Source organism: Sorex araneus, chromosome 2 (genome assembly GCF_027595985.1).
Source record: "Sorex araneus isolate mSorAra2 chromosome 2, mSorAra2.pri, whole genome shotgun sequence".
Taxonomy (NCBI): Eukaryota; Metazoa; Chordata; class Mammalia; order Eulipotyphla; family Soricidae; genus Sorex; species Sorex araneus.
The window spans coordinates 124,455,639-124,480,343 of NC_073303.1; the positions used below are offsets into that span (position 1 = coordinate 124,455,639).

At 44.6% G+C, this 24,705-nt stretch overlaps 1 protein-coding gene across 2 annotated transcripts in view; it reads left to right on the forward strand.

Annotated features, from left to right (window-relative positions):
* Positions 1–24,705, forward strand: part of NCALD (neurocalcin delta) — a 401,970-nt gene that overhangs the window by 317,397 nt on the left and 59,868 nt on the right. Inside the window, exon 1 of one of the 2 annotated variants that reach the window (XM_004607689.2) lies at positions 5,888–6,047. The exons of the other annotated variant lie outside the window; for it this stretch is intronic. The gene's annotated coding sequence lies outside the window, so the exon portion shown is untranslated. Of the gene's footprint in view, positions 1–5,887; positions 6,048–24,705 lie in introns of those variants that run through there. 2 annotated transcript variants of the gene reach the window in all.

Here is a 24,705-nt window from a genome sequence, read left to right on the forward strand (position 1 = left end):
TGAAGAATGGCTTAACTGGATTACAGTTTTCTTCTTTCAACAATATGAATGTGTCATCTCATTGTCTTCAGGTCTCCAGTATTTCTGTCAGGAATTCTTTGGGAGGTTGGCTTGTATGTGATGATCCATTTTCTCTCTCTGCTTTCATTTTTTTCTTGTCTTTCAGCATTTTTACTATGATGCACAGGAGTATAGATATCATTTCCATTTATACTAGCCAGAGTATGTTGAGCTTCATGGTTATGTAGTTTTATGTCTCCCTTCACATTTGAAAAGTTTGTCCGTAAGCATATGTTTGCTCACTTAATGAAGTTTCCAGTTCCTTGAGGCTCTGTTCATTCTTTATTCTTTCCTTTTCAGTGCTCACGTTTCTTCCATTTATTGGTCCCTAAGCAGCAAGCTAGGAATGGCTGAACATAGCCAGATGTGTTCCTCTGCAAAACAGAAAAGTTTTTTCAGTTGTAAAATGTTGAAAAGACTAGTAATGCTTCATCGGATTATAAGAATAAATGATTTTATATCACTACATCACTATGAACACCATCTCACATATACAGGCACTACTTAATGTCACTTGGTGTAAAAGAGTTTCCAACCTCAACAGCAATGGCCATGAAATTCATCAGCCCCTAAACAATCATAATAAGTATTTACAATTTAGTTGCAATCAATTTCATCTAGTTGGTAAATTTTCCTGGGTCCAGCCATGGCTGGAAAAGTTTGTGACAGTTCAAGATTTTGTTTCTTTTCCTTTCCTTTGCTTTTCTGGAGCATAATGGAGAGTCTCTCTCTTCTCTGGGAGTGGGAAGGGAAAGACATCATTCCCATCTGTTACTCAATATTCATTTCACTGAACATCTTGAGGTGCTGGACACTGTGTGATCCCAAAGTTGTAGTGATGAATAAGATTTCATCCCATCAGGCCTGCTATGAAGACCTGGAAGAATGGAATATATTAGAGGCAAATGAACAAAAGAGAGCCAACATTCATATGATGCCTGGGGAAAGTATCAGGACATTTAGACGATATCAACTGTGGGATCATCACAATATTCTCACAGTGTAGACCCTAAGACTCAGAGGACTTCAGTAATGCCCAGAGACTGGAGTTCGGTATCTCCATCCATGATCTTCCTATTAGTATTAAGACAGAGGAGACAGACAACCATCTGTTTAAACCCATCTATGACAGTCCAATTGTAGTTGCTACACCTTGTCCAAACTTCTTGTGAGTTATGGGGGTGAATCCAAGTCAGACTGCTCATTTAATAGCTGTCAAATGATAGTACAGGGGTTAAGGCACTTTCCTTGCCTCCTATGGACCCTGATTCAAATCCTGCCATCACATATGGTCCCATGAGCACTGTCAGGGGTCAGAAATAAGCCCTGAGCACTCACAGGTGTGGCCCAAAAACAACATAAACAATTGGGAGGGGGGTGGTGGGCACTAACTGGTTATTTCAGGCAAAGTGGCCAAACTAGGGTGCAGAGTCACTTTTTTTTAGTTGAATCACAGTGAGATGCACCGTTACAAAGTTGTTCATGATTAGATTTTAGTCATACAATTTTCCAACACCTGTCCCTTCACCAGTGTACATGTCCCACCACCAATGTCCCCATTTTCCTTCCTGCCACCTTCCCCCAGCCTGCCTCTATGGCATGCACTTTTCTTCTCTGTCTGTTTGTCAGTCTCTGTCTCTGTCTGTCGGTCGGTCTTTGTCTCTCTCTCTCTCTCTTTCTCTCTCTCTCTCTCTCTCTCTCTCTCTCTCTCTCTCTCTCTCTCGCTCTCGCTCTCGCTCTCTCTCCCCCTTTGGGCATTATGGTTTTATGGTTTGCAATACAGATACTGAAAAGTTATCATGTATATCCTTTACCTACTTTCAACAATAAGTTCTTGTTCAGAGTGATCATTTCTAACTATTATTGTCATATTGGTTCCTTCTCTATCTTAATTGCCCTTTGCCCCCCCCCCACTCCCAACATACACTCACTTGTGGCAAGCTTCTGACCATTGATCAGTCCTACTGGTCACTTTTTAAATGGGTATTTTTAAAAATTCAGTGAACTATTTCACCTAAAAATAAATGAACTGCTATCTTAAAAAAATTAAGTGATGCTTATTTTCTTCAATGTGTTGAGTCAAAATTAGAGAAGGACCCTCTTGAATCCTTCCTTCGTTATTACCAACTGCCTTTGGATTGATTCAGTAGCTGGTAGAAAGCAGCTCCCAAAGGCATCATAGTTTCAACCCTTTGGCAGCTTCTTGGCTAATCAATTGGAGGTGGTCTGGAGAGGGCAATGCATGACAGCATTTGGAAGCAGACAACAGAGGTAAACCGTGTAACGTATCTCATCTGCATGGTCAGTCAGTCCCCTGGTCATTTCAACTGACAGTGAACTCAAGCCTGAGTAGGATGCAGAAAAGAACTCTTAGTCTGAAAAGTCACAGGTTGGGAAAAATCCAGATGAGAAGATTTCTTGTTGCTAATGCATAGACTCATTCAAACCTTAACATTTTAGGGAATTTTAGAACTGGGAGCTTCTCATTTCCAAGGACATCCCCTAGGGGCCAACCTTGGTACTGCAATTTTTCTCCATTAGTGCTTTTTTAAAATTTTTTTAATTTTTTTATTGAATCACTGTGAGATAGTTACAAGCTTTCATGTTTGAGTTACAATCTCACAATGATCGAACACCCATCCCTCCACTAGTGCACATTCCCCACCACCAATATCCCCGGTATACCCCCTCCTTTCCCACCCTCCCCCTGTCTCCATGGCAAATAATATTCCCATACTCTCTCTCTCTACTTTTGGGCATTATGGCTTGCAACACAGACACTGAGAGGTCATCATGTTTTTTCCATTGTCTACTTTTGACATGCATCTCCCATCCCAGCTGGTTCCTCCAGCCATCATTTTCTTAGAGATCCCTTCTCTAGTCCATCTGCCTTCTCCCCTTCGCTCATGAAGCAGGCTTCCAGCTATGGGGCAATCCCCCTGGCCCTTGTATCTACTGTCCTTGAGCTGCTGGAAGAGGTGTTAGTTGAGAGTAGGTGGGTCTGTCGACGATAGGTCATGGCAGGGACGGGAGAGCAGGCAGCTCTGAGAATGTGGGGTCCAGAACTCACTCCCTGTATGCTTTCTCTTCTCTCTCCCCGCTACCCTCATTCTGAGAGTTTGCTTGCTTCTGAACAACCAGCCCAGCCACAGCAAAAGCAACTAGAAATGGAACAAATGGCTGCTTGGTGAACTCTATCTGCAGCTGGTGAGACATCCTGACCCACTTAGATAGAAACTGACTTCAATGAGCCAATTGTCCTTACGCAAACAGGTAGAATCCAAGCAGCCTGCCGCTCCGCTGGAATCCAAGAGGGAAGCTTTTGCAGTTCCTTTACAGCCTGGTTTTACTTTCCAAGTTTTAGATCTAATAGCTGTGGGGAAATAACTCTTCAAATTAAAAAGTATAGACTTGTCTCCCACATGGGGTTGAGATAGAGGTAAAGGAAAGGGCAGATAATAGGAAGATTCTGTGGCCAACATTTGGACATTATTAGTCTTATTGTTTGAGTGGCAATTTCCAACTCTCTCTGAAGAAATTTCTATTACACTGGCCAATGGGGTACGTCCCACCAGTCTACTGTCTGGGTCCATTTTAAGCCACTTTTTTTTGTCTCTGTTTAAAGGGTCCAGAATAGAAACTTTAATGACTCTAGTAGGAAAGATCCTTTGGTGTCTGGGGGCCGTCTCTTTCCCACCTCATGTCCTTCCCCCGTGGAGTGGGTATCTCCCTCCTCCAAGTGCCTTCCTGTGGTTCTCGCTTAATTTTGTTTAATTGGCTTCCTGTTAATTAAGCAGGAGCATGAACAAAGAAATAAGTATGTGTGCAGAGTTAGGAGTGAGGGTGGTCCCAGAGGAAATGAAGTTAAACAACACTCAGGGAGTGCGGAGGAAGAGTTCTGGGCTTAGTTCAAACACTTGCTTGGTTCAGACGCACCACATGTGAAGGACAGGTGAGCACCAGCACCAGCACAGCTGGAGGGGTGAGCGTGTGTGTGTGATCTCCCTGCCCGCCTCAGCCCAAATGTGCGGGTGTGTCCTGGTGAGCACTATGGCCAATGGTTTAAGCACCACACTGATACAAAATCCCCAGGGAGTGCCACTAGAAAATATGAGCCTGCACCTGATTGTCATAACATCTGCAACAGCAAAGGGGAGGTAAGGGATAAAGTTTCCATTTAAAAAGTAAACAAACGAACAACAACAAAAAATACATGGAGCCTGGATAGATCATAGAGCAGATAGGGCACTTGCCATGAACGTGGTTCAATCCCCAGCAAACATACAGTCCCCCAACTCCGGTTAGCAGTAACCCCTGAGCACAGAGCCAGGAATAAGCCCTGAGCATCTCAGGGATGCGACCCAAAAACCAAAAGGATAAAAGACCATAGAGGGACCAGAGTGACAGTACAGCAAGTAAGACATTTGCCTTGCACGTGCCCCACCTGAATTCAATCCCCGGCATCCCATAACGTATCCCAAGTACCAGCAGGAGGAATTCTTGAGAGCAGAGCCAGGAATAACCCCAAGCATCACCAGTTGTGACCCAAAAGCAACAAAAAGAAAGCAAGCAAGCATGGAGGCAGATCCTTTCAGTCCACCACTCTTGCTTTCATTGAACTTTGTTTGGAAGGCGGGGAAAGGTCCACACCCATTTTACTCAACTCTGAACCCCCAAAGGAGCATTCAGGAGAAGAGGATTTGGCCCTTTGACAATGACCCCAAGGCATGGGTCCAGAAAGGGGTGCAAGGACCTGCCAGGTGGTTGTGGAACCAGGTGCTGATGCTTCTCGTACTCCCACCTCAGAGAACCAGACCACCAAGTCCAACCATCAAACATCCCCTCTTCCTGGCTGCCCTCATCCCTAACCTCTTCCCCACCTGTGTTCGGGAGGGAGGCGGTCTGCCTTTGCCTCCCTTCACTGTAATGAAATATCAATGCAGAGTCTTTTGTTGTTTGGTGGGGGGGGGCACTCTTTGCTTGGAGCTACTCTCACCCCAGTGTTCAAGAGTTGCTCCTTCCCATCAGTGCTCAAGGAGTGGAATCAGGTGGAGCCGGAATGGAACTCAGAGGTACTTCATGCCAATTATGCACGTTAGCCCTTTGAGTCCTCTCCTTGGTCTACCCTAGATATGGATTCTTATCCCGTGTTTGTTGTTTTTAATCTTTTCTGGACCAGAGATAGGACAGGGATAGCAGGTAAAGTACTTGCCTTGCACGCAGCACACCCAGCACCACATATGGTCCTCAAAGCCCTACCGGGAAGGAGCCCTGAACACAGAGCCAGGAGTTAAGCCCTGAACACCACTGGCTGTGTCCCCTAAACAAACAAGTCTCTTTGCCTCCAATTCTTCCAGAAACTGTTTTGTTACCCATGCGCTTACAAACAAGATTTTACTTCCTCTGCCAACTCCCTACAGAGTTTTCAGTTTCTTTCCTCCAGATCTGCATAGACACATGGAGGAGGGGGAGGAAGAGAGAGGGAGAGAGGGAGAGAGAGAGTGAGTGCTTGGGACCTGCATTTTTCTACAACTGACTGCAAAGAACAGAGTCTCCGAAAAGTTATGGGCACTCCTGAGGCTTAACTCTGGGGATTCAGGTTGTAGGGAAGTTGTCAGCGATGGTTGTGAGTGCATACACACATATGCATTGCGCGAGCACGGGCGCGCGCTCGCGCGCGCGCATACACACACACACACACACACACACACACACACCAGTGACAGATGACCTATTGAAATAATTTCAGAGCTGTTCTGCGGTTGCTACGACAACCAATACTCTCTTGGCTTTCATCTGGCCATGTGACAGGGACTTTGACGTCAGCGGGAGGCAGAGTCTGTGGCTGAGTCCACAGTCAGCGGCGGGCCTGGGAGAAGCTGTGGATGCTGCCGGCTGCCACCGCGGCTGCCGCTCTCCTGTCGCCGCGGCTTCTCGGGACCTCCGGAGCATGGACTGTTGAATCCTGCATTTTTTCTCTCTGGGAGGTAATTCGTTTGCATTTCCTGCAGTAGTGAATTGTTTTAAGGAGATCCCTCTTCTTTCCTTCTTTCTCCTGCCTCCTACAAGTTTGTCTTCAGGAGCAAATTTAGGGTTGTGCCCTGGGTGGGGAGGAAAAATGAGAAGCCACTTCTAGTTGCTCATTTTGGGTCCAGTCCCCAGCATTTGGTTCCAGGGAGAGGGATGTGCCGTGAAGGAGGTTAAACTAGTGGCTCGTCTTGCTCAACACTTGCTAGCGTGACAGGGTCTGTCGCAGCCCCAGCCAGTGTGTCCCCGCGCCTGGCCACGAATCCTCTGCCCCTCCGTCTTGTTCTTGGGCTTTCAAACTCCAGCAGAGCCAGCGCTGGGCTACTCACTTAGGGGATTTTTTTTTTCCTTTCTTCTCTTTTTCCCTCCACTCGCTACCCTTACTCTGAATCCGCCTAGAATTCTTGGGAATTCCGTTTCGATCCAGTTTGCAGTATTCTTCATTAGCAGCAATGGGCACAGTGGGAAAGAACCTCACAGTTTGAAACAAAAGTTGGGCATTTTTCTGGTTTTTTTTTTTTTGGTAATTAGGGTATTTTGAAAATACCAGGGGAAACTGTCAACTGCTTCCTGTTTAGAGAAAAATACTCTGGAATATGCCAAGGAAGTTGGCCTGGGACCTCATGTATGTATGCATGCAATTGGCTTTGGGTTGTGAGAGCACATTTTTCAGGGTCTTCTGGAGATTAGACTGTGGGGGAAATGGCATTGGATAGTCTTGAATAAAGGCTCATGGAATTATATTTGCATTCTAAAATTTGGAGGAATTAGCTAGAGAAGAAAAGAATGGCCCTAAAAAGAAACGCATCACTGATAGCTCTACTTTGATTCAAACATAATATAAATAATCACTGAAAAACTGCTCTGGGTCTTGAATAAGTAATTTAATAACTGTGGCTAGCAAGGTCTTTTTCAAATAAATCTCTTTATTCAGTTGACACTATACAATTAAAATGTTTTCTTTCATTGCCGCAATTCATTTCTTTCCAAGTGAAATAAACTGGAATTTTTCTGTTATTGTGTACATTTGTTGGATCCTTTTATGGCAAATAGTTCAAAGAAAATGCTCATATTAAAGTTAAGGAACTCCTAGGTTTATAGCAAGGTTTCTGAATCTTACAAATAAACAGAAATAAGGGCAATGTTAGAGCAGCACATGTAATATACCTCGTACTTTGATTCACAGAAAAATGATGGTTTGGCTACGTATATAAAATTTATTCTATGGTCTGTAAATTACATCTGTATTTTTAGCAAGAATACATTGTCCCTATTTTTGTTTCTGAGTAGCTTCTCAATTTTGATACACTTAATGTATTCCTGAAGATGAGAATTCTGAACAGTCCTCAGCTAAGTGAATAATTATGGTGTATCAATGATTTCCCCATAGCTTAAATGAGCGCATATTCATTTAACTTGCTGGCATGCACCAGGTTTATTTTTGGACAGAGTCTCCGTGGAGGATTTTCCCAAAAGTCTGGTGTGCTCACCCCTCAAGGCACATCTCCTGAGGCACTTCATGATTATAATTCAGAGGCCATATTCCTGACACCCCCAGGAATACGTTAATTGATATGCAGTGTTTCAACTGTGCCAGGAAGGGATCAGAACCACTTCTACCTACACCTCTCTCTCTCTCTCTGATGGACTCCTTTGATATTTTTTCTTCTCTCACTCCAAATAAATTATCATGAGATCTCTTCCAGCTTGCAAAGATTTTTTTCCCCTGTGCTTTCTCTGTGATGGTCTAAAGTTAAAGAATGATATTATTCAATGCCCTTCCCGAAGCGCGGGGATGGCAGCTGCATGAAGCCGAGGGAACTGGTGGGTGCTAATAATACCCAACATTGCAGATAGCGTCTGCTCTAGAGAAGGCAACCTAAGGGATGCGGGCAGAATGGCTCCAGAATCTACAGGTCTCTTCTTAGTGCAAATAAGGGGAAAAAATGACTCTCATCAGAGTTGTCTATTTAAAGCCATGCGACTATGTGGATTTCAAGGTCAAGTTTGTTTCCGCTTCATAAGATCCTAGCAGGGACTGATTTACTCTAGACATCTGGATGTCGTGTTATTAAAAGCCTCGTGTATCATTTCAGGGACTTTTTTTTTTAACCTTTGAGGTGCCATGGGATGCTTGGCAAGCCAAAGAAGTCTGTGGATACCCCTCATTGTTTTTAAATGTGTGCAGAATGATGAAGGAGACCACTTTTATTGAAATGCGTTGGTCTCGTGTTTGAAAACTGCAGCACATGCTTTGGAACAATTCAGCATTTTAAATAATACAGCTTAGGAGCGGGTCTAATAACTACCATGGTGATGAGTGTCAAAGATATTTTGAAATAGCTACAAAAGCTCAAATGGGTTGTGAAAAAAAATGTGACTTCTCTTGGCAACGAAAACACAAGTGCTGTGGTTTGTGGTCTACCTTTTAATGAAAGGAATGACTACATTTCTATTTGCGGTTAGTGGGATGAAAGATGTAATGTTTTTCCTATCTAGTTCCCAGATTCCCTTGAATTCTCACCACCCCTAAGATAAGGAATGGATATTATCATGTTAAGTTCATGATGCCTCAGGGCAGAGCTGCACGGGGCAAAATTCATACCACCATTTCCACATGTGATTCCACAGTGTCTGATTTTATTCTCTAGGTGTGAGAATTTCACAGTATTCCCTCTCATTTCTGTTATGAGAAAGGGGGCTGATCCTAGAGCTTCCAAGCTCTAGCTTTCTTTTCCTTTCGTGCTTGACATCTATAAACAATCTTCGTGGCACCTGAAACTGTCTCACCTTGGTTAGATAAGGGTTAAGAGGAAAAACTCAGAGTGTTAATGAAAGTTATGCAAGTTCAAACCCTAGAGCATGAAAGTAAGACTATAGCTGTTTATGAGGGACCTTTATCCACTCCGAGAAAATAAGTACTTAGGCTAAGAAGGAAGGATGTTATATGAGAGTGTACCTGAGAGGATAATCAAAAGGCTCACACCATCTGAAAGCATGTTAAAGAACTTATGTCAATTTACATACTTAAATAAAGCTTATGCCTGCCTGGGTCCCTGACATTGTCATGTTAATCTGTGCTGCTCAGGTTAAAGCCTGCAGCTTTATTTGCCAGAGGTTCCCTTAGATGGCACCTACTGAAAATGAAGGGATAGATGTCTGCTGAACAATCTGACCGTTATATAACTTAACGGATGTTTAAGAACAATACATGCAATATTACGACCATCCTCTAAAGAGGCTTATGTAAGCAATTGTCTCATTCCCAGTATCATTTTTTTTTGCTTTTTGGGTCACACCTGGCAATGCACAGGGGTCATTCCTGGCTCTGCACTCAGGAATCACCCCTGGCGGTGCTCAGGGGACCATATGGGATGCTGGGATTAGAACCCGGGTCGGCCGCGTGCAAGGCAAATGCCCTACCCGCTGTGCTATCGCTCCAGCCCCTCATTCCCAGTATCATTTGTAATTCTCAGATGTTGCTTAATTTTCCCCTCCAACCAGCCAGGTAACTTTGTAGTTCACTGGCTGACGTCATCCTTGCTTCTCGGGTTCTGCGTTATTGAGTGCATCCAGCCAGCCTTCCTCTTACCTCAGCACCTGGCACTTCTGCGTAAGAGAAGCCCAGCCATGACATTTTGCACAAACTGTTAAATCAACTCCATCCAAATCCCTAACATTTGAGAGGGAAGCTTAGTGTGTGCATGTGTGTTCCTGGGGAGAGGGGGTGGGTAGTTACAAAAGAGGATTTTCTCAAAGCATTTCTTATTTTCTGGACAAGAAAAGAACACCTGCTTTGGGGTCACTTGAAGTAACTGTGGCAACTTGATAAACTTGGAGAAAAACAACAAGTCCCAACTGTTTGCTTCTTCAAGGCAGGTGTGTAAATGTCCAGAAAAACAATGTTTCATTGTTTTTTTTATGAAATCTAATATGATCTACCTGGTGTCCCCCAATTGAAATCCTTTCAGAAATAGCATTTCCAAAATAGAACAATTCTAATCTTTTCCAGGAGTGAGGCCATCAATATTCATGCTTATATAGATTTTGAGAGAAAAAAAAAACTCATACGATTAGCACTTAAATTCATTGCAGCCATGTTCTCCAAGGCAAGGATAGTCTATTCTTTTTATCTCTGCAGTAAACTTCAGGGTTGTTTGATTTGCTTGTTTCTTTTCTCCAGTCTTTCAACATGTTTCTATATAGACTTCTTTCACTAGAGACACACCATCCCTTTAAAATTTAGTTCGTGCTAAGGTAAAACCAATCGTATCAAAGCTCTGTAGTTGATTTTCAGGAAATAAATCCTCAGCCTGAAAGACTTTCATATGGCTACCTGTCCTAATGGGAAAATTGTCTGTAGTTCCAGAATTCTTCCCAGTAACTGTAGAAAAAATCAAAGTCTGTCAGTATTGCTTTCACAGGAGGCTGGATCTTTTTTTAAAGGGACGGTTCTCCATCGCCTTTCCTGGGTGATGAGGCTGAAGTCTGTCCATTAGCAGTAAACACCTCAGAGCGCTGTGTTCGCTGGCTGGCTGCTCAGCCGACTCCCACAGACTTCCAGATGATTCATGCAACTAAAACCATGACCAATTCTGTGACGACCATATTTACAACATCCTTGAAGATAAAATTAAAAAGATAGCCTCTCACAAAAGTCATCCCATCCTACGCCTTCCCACGTCTTGCCATGGGGCAGGTGTCACTGCAGCGGCTACACACAGCAGCAAGTGGTGACTGGATGAGGAGCCTCAGGCTAAGCACTGTTGGACTGCCACCCTTATTTGGTCTTCCCATGGCATGGAGAACATGCAAGACTTCATGGGCTTCTGACTCTTATCATCTGCCAATGTTGTCCTGTATACATTTAACCAATTTTGAAGACTTACTATATGCCAGTCTGGGTGGGTATGGGCATGGACCAAGTGTTGGTGCTAATCTGTGCCAGGATTTGGTATTGATTCTGCATCACACTAGCTATGGGTCATGAACAGAACTGTAAGGTCCCTGATCTCATTCAACTTCAGTTTCATGACAGAGAGGGCTGAGAGAATCCTTGCTAAAAGAAAGCGTGGAAACCTTCTCAACATCTATTCCATCTTCCTTAGACAAGCCTAGCCACTGTAGACTCCCTCCCATAATCATTAGATCCAAGCCCACAATCCTGCTTGCTTTTGCTCCCCGGAAGTCTGGACTGGGGAGAAGGATTTACCTCACCCCATGATCTAGGGATTCCTTCTCTGGAGTCTGACTGAGCTGAGTTCACAGCCTCTCTTGAGCTCTTGCAGTTGCTTCTTAGGGCAAATCGTCTAAGTCACAGTCTTCCCACCTGGATTGATACCCGACTCATCACAGTCCCTGAAAACAGGCAGGGGAACTGGTGGTATGAGTTTGCTGACCCTGGGCTACTCTCCAGCACAGGAAGTAGCTTGCTAAGGTGGAGAAGATCTGGTTCTAGTGTCTGAGAATAGCTCACCCTTCTTAACTCTATTCAAGCTTTATAATTTGAGGAAACTGAGGCACAGAGCACCTGTGCAGATAGCCCAATACCTTGCAGTACCTAGCACAACTCTGGGGAGTTTGATTTAGGTTCCTGACACTCTATTTGCTGTGATATTTCCTTTCTGGCTGGAATAGGTTATGGTTTTCTTAGAAGTTATGTTCTATGTTGTGGCAGATTGTACCTTCCAAAAATGGCCCAGTAATTTTATCTACTCCCACCTCCTCTTGCCACTCTCCATCAAGGAGGAGAAGCTGTTCCTCTACCCCCTGAATCCATGCAGGCATCTGATTGGTACAGGGGGAGCATTGCTAGGTGACTTCCAAAGCGTAAACATAAATCCCATTTCTCTTTTTTTCCTGGCCATTCCTCGTTTCTCCTATGTCTGACTTTTGCCCTGGGAAACCAGCTACCACGCTCTGAGGAAGTTCAGAATGGGAGAGAGAGGACCAGAGAGAGGACTCAGACCCCAAATATCAGCCCCCACAATCCTACTCAGCAGTTAAATACAAATCATCTAAAACCAAATGAAGCAGAGTCATAGGTTATTGTAACATACTGACACTGACCTCTACGTGATTCCAAACTTTCACTTTCTCCTTGCTGTTATCAAATCAAATTCAAGTGGACCAGACTCACCCCCTTCCAGCTGAGCCCTGGACCATACAGGTGACTCATGAACCAATTACAAGTTGTCATCTTAAGGCCCAGGAATTTGGAGGTGTTCCTTGAGCCACCAGAGCGTGATGGGGTGCATGGAGATGGCTCGACTACCTGTCAAGAGGTTAGGCCTTAGGTGCATATAGATGAAACACTTGCATTTTTACTCACATGGCTAACTGAAATAAGGTAACTTCCTGGAGGGAACTATATTTCAGTTCACAATGCAAATACATGTGGGCTTTAGGGATATGTCCCCGTGTATAAGTTCGGAACCGGGCCCTGCACATTAATTCTGTTCTGGGTGTTCTGGAATGCCTGGGCCGTGCTGGGACAGGACTGGATGCCCCTGCTGCCCGGCAGAGTCCCGGGTCCTTGTGCCATTTCCCCGGGGTGGCAGCTTGTCTTTCCTTATCTGCTTTTGTCTCCCTCACTCACACCTACGCTGTCTAATCCACTGCCTCGTTTTCTATTGTTAGACCCTGCTGTCTCCCTGACACTCTCTCCTGGCCCATTTCCAATGCTTCTAAGCCTATTTTTCTGCTCTAATGGTTCATAGTAAAGCGGGGGAATTCCTTTTGCCAGGTAAGATTTAGCTCATTCAGCAAATCTGCTTCCTCTCTGCCGAGCTGCCAAAATGGCAGCCATCCCATTGGCTGTGTCCTCAGGTGCTGGTTTGACTGAACACAAGGAATGCTCAGACACTTGGTGTCTGTATCCTGCCTCAAAGGGGCATCTCTGTCTCCTCTGCCACAGAGAAATCAACCCCCACCTCTTCCTTACCTTCTAGCGTCACCCCTTCTGATGGTCTTCTCACTCTCCCTTCAGAGAGCTCAGTGGTTTGGTCACTTATCCATATATCCATCAGCGGCTCTGAGCACCTTTTATGGAAGGTCTTCCCCACCCCACCCTTCCCACCAAGACTGCTGAGCTTCCCTCTGTTGTTTGCCACAGACACCAGGTAGCTGCGATCTAGTCACCAGAGATGCCGATATTGTTTTCTCCCTGTGACCCCACCCCATCCTACCATTGGCCTCCTCGTTTTGTGCCATGGTCCCCTTTGATGCCATTTTTACAGGTGGCCCCCTTGGATGAACCAAGGGTTCCATATGACACCAAAGACATCATTGGTGATTGAGAATCCAGATGGGAAGTCTGGACAACAGTGCAGTAACATCTAGAGTTAGGGCTTCCTTGTTCTAGCTGCTCATGATGTATAGCATAGTACTAGGCATATAGTATCTACTCATTAAATCTCTGGTAAGTGATAAATGAGCAGCTATCTGCAGAAGGATACCTTGGGGGTAACTTTAGAAAGGATAGGAATTTTAAATGGGACTTTAAAGGGTAGAGAACATTCTACCTGAATTCCCAAAATAGAAGGATTATCCAGGAGTAAACAATATCATGAGTATGTGCTGGTAACAGAAACAGGAAACCCACACATCTGGGGTTGGTAGCACTGTAGCACTGTCACTGTAGCACTGTCATCCCGTTGTTCATCGATTTGCTCGAGCGGGCACCAGTAATGTCTCCATTTTGAGACTTGTTACTGTTTTTGACATATCCAATACACCATTGGTAGCTTGCCAGACTCTGCCATGTGGGCGGGATACTCTCAGTAGATTGCCGGGCTCTCTGAGAGGGACGGAGGAATTGAACACGTGCAAGGCAAATGCCCTAAAAGCTGTGCTATCATTCCAGCCTGGGGTTAGAAATAGGATTAAAGGGATCTAGAGAGATAGTGTGTCGGGTAGGCTACTTGCCTTCATTGACCTGGGTTCAATCCCTGGCACCACATATGGTCCTTTGAGCACTGCCAGGAGTGATCCCTCAGTACAGCATCAAGAGTAAGAGTAAGCCCTGAGCAATCCAGGAGTGGATTGAAAAGGAGAGAAAAGGAAAGGGGAGGGGGAGAAAAGGGGGAGAGAGGAAGACAGAGAGAAAGGGAGGGAGGGAGAAAGGGAGAGGGGTGAAAGAGAGAGGGAGAGAAGGGGGAAGAGAGTGAGAGAGAGAGGGAGAGAGGGTGAGAATGAGAGGAAGAGAGGAAGAGAAGAAAAGTATAATTAAAAGAGAAAAGGAACAAAGAAGCCAGAAGCAGTCTGTGGAGAACCTAAAATTCATCCACTTAAAATAATCTGGATTATCTACCATCGCAGCAGGAAGCTGATGATGACTTAGAAGCAAGTGGCATAGATGTCAAATGCTGTTACACTATTGTATAACCCTGTTTCGTTTTGTCTATTGAAAAATAGACAACTTATTTTTCAATTCCTCAATCTATCAAGTGTTGTTTCACTTTTTTTCTCCAGTTTTTCTTGGAAAAGTTCTTTGCAAATGTAAACAAATAAAACAAAACATGAATCATCTTTTGCCCTCAATACTGTGAGAATATCCCTTTTAACTTCAACTGGGTGATAGCTGTGGAGAGAGCTGGGCAGCCTCCTGGCTTATAAAAGGCCATTCGTTATTTAGCAAAGTCACATTAACAGAAAATCCCAACCAATCAAACACAAAGCTAAGTTGTCAGAGCATTTTGTAAGAACTCAAATGATTACATAGTTACAATAGATATTCGTAATGAACCCATGGGATCAAGCACCAGTATTTTGATCAATCTTTTAGTGAAGACTACATTCAGGGACTGGAGCGATAGCACAACGGGTAGGGCATTTGCCTTGCATGCGGCTGACCCAGGTTCAATTCCCAGCATCCCGTATGGTTCCCCGAGCACTGCCAGGAGTAACTCCTGAGTGCAGAGCCAGGAGTAATCCCTGAGCATCGATGGTGTGACCCAAAAAGAAAAAAAAAAGGACTATATCCAGTGAGTCTTCATTGTTCAGATATCTGGTTGATTATATCTAAAACTTTGAAAACTGGACAGCAATATGACATCTATTTGCTGTCCTGTCTCTCTGATGTCTGGGGTGCTTGGGATGGAGCTCTTCCCTGGGCGCTGTCTCTTACCGCCCAAATTATTCTGCAGTGCATGTTCACTGAGCCCAGAGCAGCCCTCCACAGTTCCCAGCCTGGGAAGAAGCTGCTGGTTAAAGTTGACTCCTCACCCACTTGGGGCTTTTCCTTCCAGAAAGCGGAAACAAGGATTTCAGTGGAAGCTATAGTATTAGTGAAATCATTTTTCCAGTGTATTCAAAAGATGTTTTCCAAAAAGAAAAAGGACTCTTTCAGAACAAGATAAGCTGTGGTCTAAATTATAGTTGGTCCAAGTACCTGATTATCGGCTGCAATGCTCACCTCCAGAAATGCTGGTCCTCTTCTAGCCTGGAAGGCCAAATAACTCCCTGGCTCTTCAGAAAGGACCCCTCTTGCTCCCCCGAAACAGTCCAGGGGCATAAGGGCAAGAACAGAGCGAGAGATCATAACTGCTCTGGCAGCATCCTGGACAGAAGAATTTTTAAAGGCACAGCATCTCTTGTGAAAGACGCAGGGCTGAGCTACACTGCAGGCAAACAAAGGGGACTTGATCGACTTTTAGATTGATTTTTAGTCAGTCTCACTGCGATGACATTAAATCATCTCTAGGTTTAAGAAACGGGCATCTTTATTGTGAAGGACTGTGCATCTCATTTTGATGGTACAATTCAGCCATATTAACTAGGCTTATGTGGTAGCACGATTTCCATCATACATCTCTAGAAGAATTTCCATCCTCCAAGCCAAAACTCTGTTCCCATTAAATGCTCACTCCCCAATATCGACTCCCTACCCTCTAACCCCCAACTGCAATTTTATTTTTATTTACTTTTTTTGGTGGTGGGCTGGAGGTATTTGGGCCATGTCTGCTGTACTCAGGGCTTACTCCTGGCTCTGTGCTCAGGAATTGAACCAGGAGTCAACGGCATGCATGGCCAGCACCTTATCCTCTGAACGATCTCTCTAGCCCCCAACCCTCACTTTCCCCCTCTTTTGTTAATTTTAACACTGTAATTTACAAAGTTGTTCATAATGCAGTTGTTTCTGGCACCCAGTGTTCCAGCGCCAATCCCAACACCAGTGTGACCTCCCCTCCACCAATGTCCCCAGTTACCCACCCACCCCCAACAAGCCTGTCCCCTTAGCAGGCACAAATGAACTCACTTTATATTTCTTGTTACAACAAAATGAAAAATAGAATTATCAAAAAAAGAGGTCAATGAAAGTCAATTTATGGTAACTGTTGTATCTCACATGGTGTTATCTTACTTTTTCTATTGCATTGAAATGCCATCTTTATGTCTTGGCTGAGAGTGGTTCGCGGAAACATGTAATTTTTCTATATTTCTATGTTTGAGGATTGACTGAGCTGCTTGGTGCTGGTTGATCCTTCTGTGTGAGCATTTCTGAGAAGCCACAGAGTTCTCAGCCCAGAAATGGATTTACCTGGGACAATTCAGTGCTTGGAACAATTTTATGCTGGTGAATGTTGGGCGTTGCCGTCCCCACCCGCACTTTTAAAAAGAGATGTGTGAAGGAAATTTTTTTTTAACCTGCAGACGTTCTTTCTCTTGCCTAAACTCTTCAGTTACTAAAACCCCTGTTAAAAGTTCAGAAATAATGGCAAGTCCAGGGACCAGAGCAATAATAGAGAAGGGAAGTTCACTTGCCTTGCCTGTGACCAACCCAGGTTCAATCCTTGGTACTCCAAAGGGTCCCTCAAGCCCACCAGGGGTATCCCTGAGCACAGAGCCAGTAGGAACCCCTTAGCACTGCCAGATGTAGACTCCCCCATTTTTTTCTTTTGGGGTCAACCCAGCGATGCTCAGAGGTTACTCCTGAGTCTGCACTCAGGAATCCCTCCTGGCTGTGCTCAGGGGACCACATGGGATGCCAGAGAGCAAACCCAGGTTGGCCAGATTCGAGGCAAACACCTTACCTGCTGTATTACTGCTCTGGTCCCTGGCCTAAAAATTTTTTTTAATTAAAAATAATTGGAAGTTTGTTAGGCTTACACAGACTTGCAAATGTTATGCAAGAATTCCTTATAAAGATAAAGAAATCTAGACAAACAACAGAGATGGTGAGTCGAACCACGTATCCAATACCAGCCACTTCAACCCCAGTGAGTACCAGTTTCACTTTCCCTTCCCTTTGTCCACAGTGGGGTCACACAAACTTGGGCGTGCTGTCCATGGAGTCAATCACCCATGAATACCACACACATTTACTTTCATCATGGTGCTTACACAGGGGTCCTGTTCCAGACCACCAGTGCACACATGCCTTCATTGATGGTGCTCATCCACAGCTGGCTATGTGCTGGAGGTCCCATGGCGCCAGGGATCCCAGGCCACAGGGTGGCTGGAATCAGGCTCAGCATATGTAAGGCATGGGGGATTGAACTCATAACCTCATGCTTGCAAGGCAGGTGCTTGTACTTCAGCACCGCATTTAGATGCTCATTTACTGTGCCTCTTTGCTTATTAAATTGCAAGCCAGTGAGTGAGAGCAATAGCACAGGGGGGAGAGTGCTTGCCTTGTATGCAATCAATCCTGACTCAATCCACCCTCCCAGATGATCCCCTGAGCACAGCAAGGAGCAATTCCTGAGTGCAGAGCGAGGAGTAAACCCTGAGAAGTGCTGGGTGTCGTTCCCCAACAAAGCACTGTTGCACTGTTGTTGTCCCATTGTTCATTGATTTCCTCCAGCAGGCACCAGTAATGTCTCCATCGTGAGACTTGTTGTTACTGTTTTTGGCATATCAAATACTCCACGGTTTGCCAGGCTCTGCCATGCTGGCAGGATACTCTCAGTAGCTTGCCAGGTTCTCCAAGAGGGACGGAGGAATCAAACTCAGGTGGGCCACATGCAAGGCAAATGCCCTACCTGCATGCTACCATTCCAGTCCAAAACAAAATAAATAAGTAAATAGAAATTTTTTTAATGCAAGCCAATGACTTCGGGACCAGTTCCATGAAAAGAAACAAATGGTCTTAGATGGGCCGTCTCTTGATATTAATTTTGAGTAACTTACCATATATTGTTACTCATTTATTATAGAACATTTGGAGAACCCAAAAGAATTAAACATCAATTATCTACCTCTGAAGAAATAATGCTATTAATATTTCAAAATAAAAAGGCATTATGTTGCATTTCACTTCAACCAAAGAAATTGAAATAAAACTGAGGATTTAGACTTCAAATAACTATTTATTTGGTGTCTGATTTAACTGAGTTGATTGGTGTCCAATTGAATACAATTGCCAACTAAAAATTAAAATTAAACTCGAGAGAGAGGATCAGCATATTTCTGAAACAAATAGTTTCTTAATGGTTCCAGATTTATATTTGCAGTTAGCACCAATAACTTAACAACCTTATAAAGAACCAGAAACAAAAGATAAAACCACAAATAGCCAAACACAAATATCTTTGGCAGGAGAAAAAATTTATAAACAAAATTCAGTATCAGCTTTAGGGGTGGATTTCTGAAAAAGATGAGATTACAAAAGGTAATCTGTTAGGACATAGCCCATAAACTCACAAGCAACTCTCAAAAAGATAAAAAGGTGAGGAACTAAGAGTGTCACTGCTTTCCCAGTGGATCTAGAACTTTTGCTGGCCTCACCGAGCAGATCCACTCCCTGGACCAGAGAAGCTGAACTTTGCTCTGAACATCAGTGTTTGTTTTTTTAAATATCACATTATTTATTTAAGTACAAACTGTATTTTTGTTTCCTTCCATCAATACCCTGATGGCCCTTTAGGTATATTTATCCTTCTAGAGTGTCTTCTCTTTCTCATCTCTGGCTGACTTCGAAAACATGTGTCTTCAGCACCCCCATGCAGGCCATTGTTCATCTTTATTCTTGACTCTTAAGTACCCAGCTAGATATGGACAATGCGTTGTTCCTTGCTGAGGATGTTCCTTTCCGTTATGAGCAATGGTTTCTCTTGTTTCTATGTCAATTTGCACTTATTTCATGGGTGAAACTGCCAAACTGTATTATTATTTTATTTTCCCCCTAAGCCACCCCCCCACCCGCAAGAGTCAGAAGAACCAAGTTCTTGCAGAGATCTCTTTTTGTTTGTTGGTTGGTTTTTTGGTGGTTTTCTTTTTTTTTTTTTGCTTTTTGGGTCACACCCGACGATGCACAGGGATACTCATGGCTTTGCACTCAGGAATTACTCCTGGGGGTGCTGGGGGGACCATATGGGATGCTGGGAATCGAACCCTGGTCGGCCGCATGCAAGGCAAATGCCATCCCCGCTATACTATTGATCTCTTTTGTCCTTGCAATTCAAAATTGGGTTCAAGACACCTTGGGTATCACATTGTTCTTGGCTTTATCCCACTGCTTTCTAACAGTCTATAAAGTGGATATGACTCTGCTGCCATATTGATTTTGAAGGCCTTGTAGGTAGCGTGTCTACTCTCTGTGAACAAAGAATTTTCTCTTTGTTTTGTGATACTAAATGTCATTAGGAGTTCCAGGCATGTCCTTTCCATTAGCCCCCTTTGGACTGTTTAATCTGAAGACTCCATTCTCATCCAGCTCGGTTATTACACATCTATTGTTTCTATTTTCTTTTGGGGGAGAAACAAAGATTGAATCCTACCAGGCAGTGCGGAGAGGCTGTTCTTGGCTCAGGAGTGACCCCTGGAAGTACTCAGGAGACCATGAGTGGTGACAGACAAGCACCTTGCCTCATGTGCTACCTGTAGCACTGTGTAGCACAATGTTCCATTGTTCATCGATTTGCTCGAGTGGGCACCAGTAATGTCTCCATTGTGAAACTTGTCGTTACTGTTTTGGGCACATCAAATATGCCACGGGTAGCTTGCCAGGCTCTGCCGTGCAGGCGAGATACTCTCAGTAGCTTGCTAGATTATCCAAGAGAGATGGAGGAATTGAACCCTGGGCAGCCACATGCAAGGTCAATGCCCTACCCACTGTGCTATCTCTCCAGTCCTGCATCTATTAATTCTTTTAAATGCACTGTCATCTTCTCTATCTTGAAGAATTTTAAAGAATATTCCATCTTGGAGATATCAGATCTCTTGGACCTTAACTTTTTTCTCTTAACTTTTCACTCAAATTTTCTCATTTCCCATTTATGTACATTCCAAGAATTTCTTCAATTTTGTCTTTTGGATCTCACACGTATTTGTCATTTCATTTCTATGACTCAGTCTTTCTATGCAATCTTTTTTTAAAAAAAATCTTTTTATAACAGCTATTAGTCTACATCTGCTCCTCTATCCTAGCAGCAAAATCTTGCTTGGGGTTGCAGTGTTCATTTACATTTCCCTAAAAACAATAATAGTGCTTCACGGACTTTCCCTTCAATACCCTGCTTCAACTCTTCAGTCTTAGCTTTGGGTCTTCTCTGTTGGCTTCTAATTGCTTGAGTTTCTGAGTACTCAGTTAATGAGGAAGATTTTTGTGTGGTGGACTATACTACCATCCTGTGCAGGGTTTGGAGTGACTCGAGAGGAGGGGAGAGGACATTCTGCGGGGTTCTTTTATTACTGCTCTCCATTGCATCTTGCCCTACAACTCCAGACTCGATTTCCTCAGGGTTCATTCAGAAGAACTCTCTCACCTCTAAGCTGGCTCTCTCTGTCTTTCTACTCTAGGCAGTGGTTGTTACTGGCTCAATCCAACCAAGTGTTTGCCGCCATTTTCCAGAAATATCATAAAACATTTTTTCCATTTAAATATTCTTACAGGGTTTTAAAATTTTTTTATTGAATCACCGTGAGCTACAGTTACAAAACTTTCATGTTTGAATTTCAGTCATACACTGATCGAACACCCATCCCTCCACCAGTGCACATTTTCCACCACCAATGTCCCCAGTATCCCTTCCCCCTCCCAGGCCACCCCTCTCCCTGCCTCTATGGCAGACAATTTTCCTCTTACTCTCTCTCTACTTAAAATATCATGAATTTTCTCTCTGTGATCCTCTTTCCTAAAACAGATGATTCTTTTTCACTCATCATTTCTACCAGTGTGTGAAATGCTGTGGGTAGGACAGGTCTGCAGAACAAGTCTGCCTTTGGAAAGTGACATTTATTAACACTGTGAGTGGTTGTCCCAGTGGGTTGGGACACAGTTGGCATCAGACCATGACACACGTCTAACTCTCCATGAGACCATTTCTTTCATGACCCCAGAATTCTCAACCCAACCCTGGCTGGCTCTCTGATCCACGTGGATCAGTGATACAGAGTGAAGGAGTGAGAGTTTGGTTCACCCCAGCCAATCCCATAATCACACCCATAATATCTGCCTCATACCTTCAAGACTCTAGCCTGACCCCCATCCTCTCAGAAGCCTTTCAGATTCCCAGAACTCCTATATAACGAATTCTTACTGGAACACTTGCCAGGCAGTTCCACAGTGCCTTTTGCCTCCTTTTAGAAGTGGGAAGGTGGGGTTTGGGGACCACAGCTAGTGTTCCTCAGGGTCTGTTCTCACCTGGGTGCTCAGGGGACCATGCAGCATGTGTGTGGGGGGAGGGGTGGCACAAAGCTGCTGCTGTAAATACCACACTCAGTTTTATAAACTCTCCCTGCCCTCCACCCTTCACCCCTACCTGGATTGACCTCTAAACTCCTCAACGTGGGGGAAGACCAGGATACTTGCTTGATATCTCACTCCAGAGCTCTCTTTAGAGACCGGCAGGTGTTAAATGCCATCTGCAATTTAAACACTCAAGTTACTGCAGGGATGAACAGGGAGTGAATGAACAAGCCTGACTGTGACTCAGAAAGTGGGTTTTTCGTCTTCTATGGCTGCAATGGGTCATGGCTCTTTTTGGGCATAGGGGGTAGAGTTTGTTCCCAGACAGTGTTAGAGATGATGACTTCATCCAAATGCAGTCTCTGACTGCTAGTCCATCCTCTCACCCGGAGTGGAGGCCTGATTACAAAGCTCTCTGACTTTGCCAAGTTGGTGCACGTGAGTCTAATTTGGACTTGTATTTTAACAGAAATGCAGCTGTCCCCCTTCTACAGGCATATGTTAAAATTCTTCAGAAGCACGACTTCAAACCCACACCCACCTCCTTTGTAAGTTCAAAAGATCTGCTTACACATTTATTAAGAATCATTAATTATATTAAGTCCTGGCTTCCCAAAGAGTGTCAGAAAAAAAGGGGGGCTGGAGCGATAGCACAGCGGGTAGGGCGTTTGCCTTGCACGTGGACAACCCGGGTTCGATTTCCAGAATCCCATATGGTCCTCTGAGCACCACCAGGGTCAATTTCCTGAGTGCAGAGCCAGGAGTAACCCCTGTACATTGCCAGGTGTGACCCAAAAAGCAAAAAAAAAAAAAAAAAAAAACCCAGCTCAAAATGTTGCTCGTCAGCCATGCTTAAGCCTCAGGAATGGTCTGGAAATTGTAGCACAGAATCCCCTCAGTTCCAGAGCTCTGTCCCCTCTGTCCCCACATAGTCACCACCCAAGCAGGACTCTCTAGCCCAGATGCCTCTGATTCCAGTCACCTCCCAGGCGTCCTCCCCAGATGTCTGAGGTCCCCCACCCTTAGATCTGGTAACTTAATCAAAAATGACTAGTTGTTGGAAGCAAATCAACTATCAATTCCTGGTTAATTAAAAGGAGGCTTTTAATTTTGAGAGGCATTATTCCATCCGCAGAGCTGGTGCTCAAGAAATAGTGGTCTGAGAGGCCGAAAGAATGAATGAAACATTCAAACATCCAGAGAGAGAGTGAATTTGCTTCACTGAAACCAGGGCCCAACAAATAGCTGCTGGAGACTGTCCAGTTTACTGCTAGGGTCTGATTTTGATGGGGGCTATGTGCTCTCAGCCTTCTTGAGTTCCATGATTCACTATTGGGTATCATTCACCATTCACTTCCAGAACAATTCATCCAGGGATTTGAAGGTCACTAATATCCTGATGGGGTTGGGGGGGGGGGGGGGAAATGCAGGGAGGCCCTTCCCTGCTGAGATCAAGACTCCCACAACGATCACACCCCAGCTTCTCAGTGAACTTGAGCTGATTTGCAGGCATAAAGTTTTGTGATCACATGGCCCACTGATGCAAAAGGTGAGGCCGGCTAAGGCAGAACCTGCCCAATTTCCTGGGCTGGGAATGACCTTTGCCCAAACCAGGGCAAGATCCGACCTTTGCTAATGGGAATCCACTAGCTGGGGTTGCCAAATTAGCAGGCGGCTGGCAAAGACCAACACAGCTCTTGCAATAATCCAGCTGCAGGTGTGAACAGAGAGATGACGATTGAAAGGGACCCCAGTAACTCCTGACTCCAGCCAACCCCCACCCCCAGGAGCCTGAGAGGAGAGGACAGGGCCTGAGCACCGCCCCCCGACCCCAGAGGTCAGGCCCAGAGTGTGGATGACCGCCTGTTCCACCTACTGAGCCCTCTGAACAGACAAAGCCAAGCTTGCCTTTAACAACAACCTGGAGAGAAGCAGAGGTGACGGAGCTCAGGGATTGCGTCAGAAAGAGGAGGTTGTTTACTAGTTTTTTACTCTCACCGGTGTCGTGTAAATAACCAACGCCAATGAGTGAGCCTGTCCCTATGGAAGATGATTCAGAGATGCTGAAAAGGAAAGCTAGTTGCCAAAGAAGAGGCAAAGGGCTTGGCCAGAAAGGATGAGGAGGGGGTTGTTCAAAACAGGGCAATCAATGGCAGATGCCCTGAGACTTAGATCCTCAGGGCTACGACCTGGCCTCCCCAAGGCCTGCAGACCAATGGTTGAGTGAGGAAAAACATTTCTTTATTTTTAAATATTTCTCTATTGAGGCACCATAATTTACAGTTATGCATCGTAGAGTTTTAGGCATTCAAAGTTCCAGCACCTCCCCCCTCACCAGGGTCCCTCCCACCCACCCCCCAATGCCCAGCTTGGATTTTGGATACTTTGGATTCCAAGATTTCAGTGTTGTTGGCTCTGTGGCTCAGATACAGACATACACCAAAGCTCTGCATCACCACTGTCCAAGACGCCTGTCTCTGTGACCTCCTGTTCATGTCTTCTTACTTACCCCCCTCGATTTCTTTCCCTCTCTGTCCTTCTCAGTTCTATAATCTAGGGATCAGAGTAATTTATGTATCTCCCACCTTTGGTACCTTGCATTCCTTTGTCTTGTTATTCTATATACGTCAGATAACTGAGATTATCTGGTATTGTCTTTCTTTTAACTTACTTCCCCTAAGATATCTTCCAGTTCCAACTGTGCTGCAGTGAAATACATGATTTCATCCTTGAAGTTGCATAGTGTTCCACTAGAAAAAAAACTTTTTTAAAAGATGCAGATCTTTGGCAATACAAAGGTTAAGGCACTTGCCTTGCACATAGTACTACGTATGATCCCCTGAGCTCAGTGCCTTGTTATTTGAAGCTAAATACTCTCTGTATAGGGAGAAGAGGTTTTGGAGGGGGGCCGGAGTGATAGCACAGCGGGTAAGGCATTTGCCTTGCGTGCAGCCGGCCTGGGTTCAGTCCCTGGCATCCCATATGGT